This window comes from Hermetia illucens, chromosome 1 (assembly GCF_905115235.1).
Source record: "Hermetia illucens chromosome 1, iHerIll2.2.curated.20191125, whole genome shotgun sequence".
NCBI lineage: Eukaryota > Metazoa > Arthropoda > Insecta > Diptera > Stratiomyidae > Hermetia > Hermetia illucens.
In genome coordinates this window covers 106,563,854-106,569,853 of record NC_051849.1, presented here as the reverse complement: position 1 = coordinate 106,569,853, position 6,000 = coordinate 106,563,854, and the positions used below count along the sequence as shown (strand labels likewise).

General features: G+C 41.0%; 1 protein-coding gene across 2 annotated transcripts in view; it reads left to right on the top strand.

The window, feature by feature from the left end:
• The first annotated feature begins 609 nt into the window (after window positions 1-609).
• LOC119650618 overlaps window positions 610-6,000 on the top strand; it is a 147,477-nt gene continuing 142,086 nt past the window's right edge. For both annotated transcript variants that reach the window (XM_038053515.1, XM_038053507.1), the window contains exon 1: window positions 610-1,669. The gene's annotated coding sequence lies outside the window, so the exon portion shown is untranslated. The remainder of the gene's footprint in view (window positions 1,670-6,000) is intronic.

The window sequence follows — 6,000 nt, the reverse complement described above, 5'->3', positions numbered from 1 at the left end:
CCAATATCAAATATTGGATCAGTTTCGAAAAGTACTAATTGAGACCTTTCATTTGATACCCCACATGGCCACATTTTATGAAAAAAAATTTTGCACCCTCCTTTTAGATGTATGGGGAGCCCCCCCTTAAACTTAACGCAAAATGGCGTCAGTTGCTGCATGTAAAGGGAACGGCAGATCACATACTCCTACTAATTTTCGTGACAATCGGTTCAGCCGTTTCCGAATAAATCGGCTGTGACAGACAGACAGACAGACAGACAGACAGACGGACAGACAGACATCGAATCGATTCTAATAAGGTTTTGTTTCACACAAAACCTTAAAAAAGCATTTATAAGCGACGAGTCTGGGGGGCTGGAAGGAAAGTGTTTGCGCAAAAATGAAATGATAAACTGTTTTCTTCGTTACCCCGGAATATCAAGTGCAAAATCAAATTTCAACGATGTTGTTTCTTAAAGAATCTACTTCCAATGGTAACTCCAGTTTCAACGCTCGGCTATATCTTAAACAGCAAATGTATCTTTTGAGGTAGCGGATACAATGGGCTCCGGCTTGAATTTACTCGGGTTTGATCCAAGTCTTTAGTTTAACACGATCGGTCGCTGGGAGAGGACTTCGCTGTGTGTAGTCGCCGTGTGTTGTGCTGTGCAGCAAACGGAGTTACCGAAAACAGGTAGAAAGAAGAAATAAGTGGCTTACCTACATTTCACCGTCGCGGCGTGTGTGATTCGCATATCCAGTGAAAGAGGTTGCGAGAAAGAAAGATCCGCTTGACGGAGGCTTCGAAGACTGGTTGCGGCTCGGGTCTGCTCCGCGGTGTACATTCTAAGGTTTCTCCTTGACGCGGTTTCTTATTGGAGTGTGCAAGGAATACAGTGGTTCCGTGGAAATGTGTTAGTACCGCGGCCTGGGAAGATAAGACGCGCTAGACTAGCTTGGCTGGAGCATCTCAGCCAAGAACGATCGAAAACAGCGTCATCACAAAAACCTGCATACCTGCAAGATACCATAGATGCCATATATGAAAATTGATTGAGGAAAACAAGACATTTCTGCGGTCAGGTGAAACGACTCCTCATGCGAGGAATGAGAGGAAAAGGGGTTGCTGGGTTGTTGGATCATGGTGACGCGATGCTATGCACCTAAAACGGCCGGACGCACTTGGTTGCAGATATAACGTGTCGAATGCAATTAGGCGAAATATGTCGTTTAACCCAATTTTCGTAAAGGTTTAACGTAGTGGCGGATGCTAAGCGATTCTTTCCGGTAGTGAGAAGGAGCCTTGGAATTGTGTTGTGTGAACAAAGGTTAATCTTGAAGTGCCCCTTAAAATTGCAACAAGTGCACTAGGATAAAAGTTAAAATCGACCAAGTTACCTGAAACCCCGTGTGTGTTAGATCCAAGCTCATATGTTCGGATAGTCAGTTATTGTCGAATTTTTTTCACTCACTTCACTCCGCCGTGCACGCATCGAGCCAGCAGCGAACGGATCATAATTTCTTCAGAAACTTTCACATTTTCCATTTACGTGTGATTACATTACATTGCGCAGTCGCGTACAAAAGCTGTAGCAGTTTTGCGGATTTTATCTTCCATTTTTTCGTATTCTTCATTTTTGCTGTCTTCGTGTTGGTACTGAACGCGCAATGCCCAACTTATGATCAGGTAAAGTAGCAGCGAATTCAGGTTAGCAGAATATAAGTTAGTTTGCTTAATGTGCCTCAGCCGGTGCCAACTCCAGCAGACCAGACTCCACGTAGTTCGATCTTGTGAGCTGCATCTGCGTATGGAAATCTTCGATTTCCATATTCTTGCTGCACTCCTGCACTTGATTCTGTACTGGTGCCCATTTGTTCGTGTAATTCACCTCTTGAATGGCGGGTGCACTCCTACGACATTGATGAATTGAGTGGGAGTGAAAGTGAAATTGTTATTATTGATTATTGTTGCGGACAGTGGCAGCATGTTTTGGATGTCGTTTAGAGATACAATGCGATTTGCCTTATCGAATATTGTCTGAATTTCCCTCAAAAAGGTGGCTATAGTTTGATGCTGGAATTAATTTAAAACTTTTTTGTTCCAAAGGGAAAAAACCATTTTGTACGTTAATGGAATGCCATTGCTAGTACATTTAATTCATAAGAAAAGACATTTTTATACGCTTGAATGCATCTTCAAAAAAGCAGAAAACGTTGCTATTAAGATTGATGGGGGTGTTCTCAACATTCACTTGGATTAGAATGTTAGTAAATGCCAATTGACCCCTTGTGCAACTTCCGCAATATTTTGTTTCATTTGGTTTGGTTTATTTGCTCACAAAATATAGGACTTTAGTAATCATTTGTGGTATAGTTATAGGATTCTCCGGAAGTAGAGTTCGAAAACAACATTTTTGGACGATATATCATAATATAGGCAACAAAATTTGTACTAAAATGAGATTCTCCCATCGTAGGTGTCAAGCTTTTTTCAATACGTGGGCTTTTTGGCTTAGATGGAATATTTGTATGCTTCCTGTTCGCTTCATACAGTCTCTTTTTCGAATTGTCATTTTTTTCCTATTTGCTTTCAATGACATTGTCTTTTAGTTTCATTATCATCATACTTAATGGTGTGCAAGTGATAAGCCTACAGCAACGCAACATCACAAAGATGAGGACAAACATCTATGGCCGAGCGAGATTCGAATCCGCGGCAATGGGATCGAAAGGCTAACGCTCAACGAGCTCGTTCATTATATAATATTTGAAAATATTTGAGTTCTATGAACTTTTACGCCAATTTCAAGTAACAGAACTTGGCTATTCGATCTTGATTTGTTGACGAGATTGTAGAACTTTTGTAATATTTCCCCACAATTGTTTACTTGTGTGAAGTCTTTCCAAAACATGGTATTCTCTCTTTACGTATTGTATAATATATGGTTCCCTTATTTTATAATCGAATATTATCGATGATAGCGAACGTGACACGTTTGGGCTCCGATATCGTACCAAATCGCGGGAGGTTCAACGCAGTGTGCTCCTTGACAATGCAGGAGCAGCTGCCGCAGATAATAATCATTTCCGAGCCGCATACTGTTTTGGAGAAAAGTGCGTGTGACAGACAGACAGACATTACATCGATTTTAATAACGTTTTGCTTTACACAAAACCTTAAAAACAGTAAAAATGTTTCTTTAGTTCCGATGTAAATCTACAGTACACACCTAAATTTGACCCTCAATTTTTAATTTTGGCAATTTCGCAAGTTTTTGAACATAGCGTGATCGACTTTTGCAGTGTTTCTCAATTCATCATTTCCATAACTTAACGTGTTCGTTTAATTTTAGGTGCTTGGAGTAACTAATTATGCTATAAGAATGTAAAAATAAATTTCGATTCAATCGGTTGGTAAAATTTGTGCGCCTGGTGCGGTTGCTCGCTGTACTTTTCTAGTTCACAGACTTGTTGGTTCTCCCGGGCTTCCTGTTTCAGTCTGTGAAATCGCTTCTCCGCTCGACGGAGTTCGTGATAAGTCTGTGCGCGTACCTGCGTTCTTTGAGAATGCAAAGTTACTCGGCATGCGGCATTCTTCCGTTCCGTTGCTAGCTTACATTCATCGTCAAACGTCAAACGTCAAACCTCTTGCGGCTGGGGCCAAGTATGTTTGTGGCCGTATCCATGATAACGTTCTTCAGGTGGTTGTGAAGATCATTTGTTGATGTTTCATCTCCAGGTCCTCTGTTGACTGCGGTTATTGCGCATCCTCTTATAGGTGTCGCGGAGGGTTGTGTTGTTGATGGCTTCAGTGTTAACTCTCACCTGATTGTCAGAGGGGATTCTAGGTGGTATTGTTATTCGAGCTCGGAGCACCATGCCAACGAGATAGTGATCCGAGTCTATATTGGCCCCCCTATATGTTCTGACATTAGTCAAGGTTGAGAAGTGGCGGCGTTCGATCAACACGTGGTCAATTTAGTTGAAAGTGGTCCCATCTGGAGAGGCCCACATATGTTCGTGGACTGCTTTCCGCGCAAACCAGGTACTTTCAACAACCGTTTCGTGTGACACTGCTAATTGGAACATCCGCTATCCGTTATCATTTGTATTTTGGTGTAAGTTGTGGGAGCCAACGTATCGCCTGAATACGGACTCCTTCCCTACTTGGCTGTTAAAATCAACAAGTATGATTTTGATATCATATCTGGGGCAGGCTTCGAGGGTTCGTTCTACTACCTTGTAGAAGGTATCCTACTCCGAATCTGCAGTCTCCTCTGTAGGGGCGTGAACGTTAATGAGGCTTATATTTCTAAACTTGCCTCGCAAGCGCAGAGTGCATAGCCGTTCGCTTTTGTTTTCAAAGCCGATAACAGCAGGTTTCATTTTTTGGCTGACTAAGAAACCTACTTCGAGCACATGGTTTACTGGATGGCCACTATAATATATGGTGTAACGGCTCTTCTCCAGGAAATCGGTCCCTGTCCAACGCATCTCCTGTAACGCTGTAACGCTAAAGAATACCCAATATTCGCCCCAAACCCCAAGATATATTTATATGTATATTATATGTCCATATTATTCTGCTCATCGTAAATAAACAAACATTCCCTATTACCGCATACTGATACATACATATATACGCATCTAAATTGATCGAACGCATCTACATCTATGTACCTACGTAAATTGAATACCGCTGGTGCTTATCTATATTCATATCCATTTTAATTGATTGGACACCATCCGAAGACTGTATTAGCATATACATATCTGTGTCTAGAGTGATTGATACTGATATAAGAATAATTATAAAAAGCTAGAAAATGAAAACTAAATTATCCTTATGGATTCCGCCGTTTTTCTGTGTTCACTTTATATTATGATGCTTTTAAACACGCCCTAGAGGATACTACATTCATGTGAAATACAAAATGTTGAGCTCCTATAACTTTGTTAATAATATTATAGTTAGATTGCAGGCATCTCTGTGGTTTTTTCCAGATTTTCCGGTCGGATATGATCTGAGAGCGAGACCTACTTCACTTTCTGGGACACACATTTGGGCCCTCATACTCCTATGCTTCAACCAATATTAGTAATGAGATCTTCTTCGAAAAGTGCTAATGGAGGCCTTTCATTTCATACCCCTATGCCTATATTCTGAGAAAAAAACGTATACTCCACTTTTATATATATGGGTAGCCTCCCTTAAAGCCAACACAAAATTTCGTGACGATAACTCTAGCCGTCCATAACAAGAATAAAGAGGAGTGGTGAGTTCTTGATGAACACCGACAGAGATACGAAGCAATTTGGATATACTCGCTACACTTCGAACTTTTCATTTCGGATTTTGGTAGAGCAATTTAACCCAGAGAGCACACCAGATGAGTTTGTGTGGCACACAGTGAACCGCCGCAGAAATGCAATGTGAAGAGGGCAATGCTTGTTCGACTTTTTATTTATTTATTAATTTGATCTACAAAAAATGGAGAATATTCCAATTACTTATTGCATATATATATGCATATATAAAAGAAAAATGTAACGCGCCAATAACTATTTTTAAGAGTGATTGGGGATGAATCCAGAGGACCGAGCTGCAAACATAATATTACATAATATTCTGGGCACAATGACTTTGAAGTAGCACAACAGCTCTATGGATGGAATTTCAGAAACATTAAGGCTGCGAATATCGTGTGATGTGTCACGGTACTGAATCCTGAAGGCAAGGATCTGGTAGCATTCTCGCAATTAGCGCTCCAATGTTATATGCCTTGGTCGCTGTGCCGTCCAAGCCAGATGCTTTATTTCCAACTATTTTTTTCCGCAGCTTCGAAGACCTCCTTCTCACTTATCATGGGAACTTCGGCGGTGTCTACCTCGACAGTGGGAAGGTTAGCGGTACTCACATTCTGTGTGGAAAAGATCCGTTACTATTCCATTAAGTATAGTAGAGCAAGCATTTGGTGGGGAGCGTTTACCTTTGGCTTTCCATATTATTGTTTTATA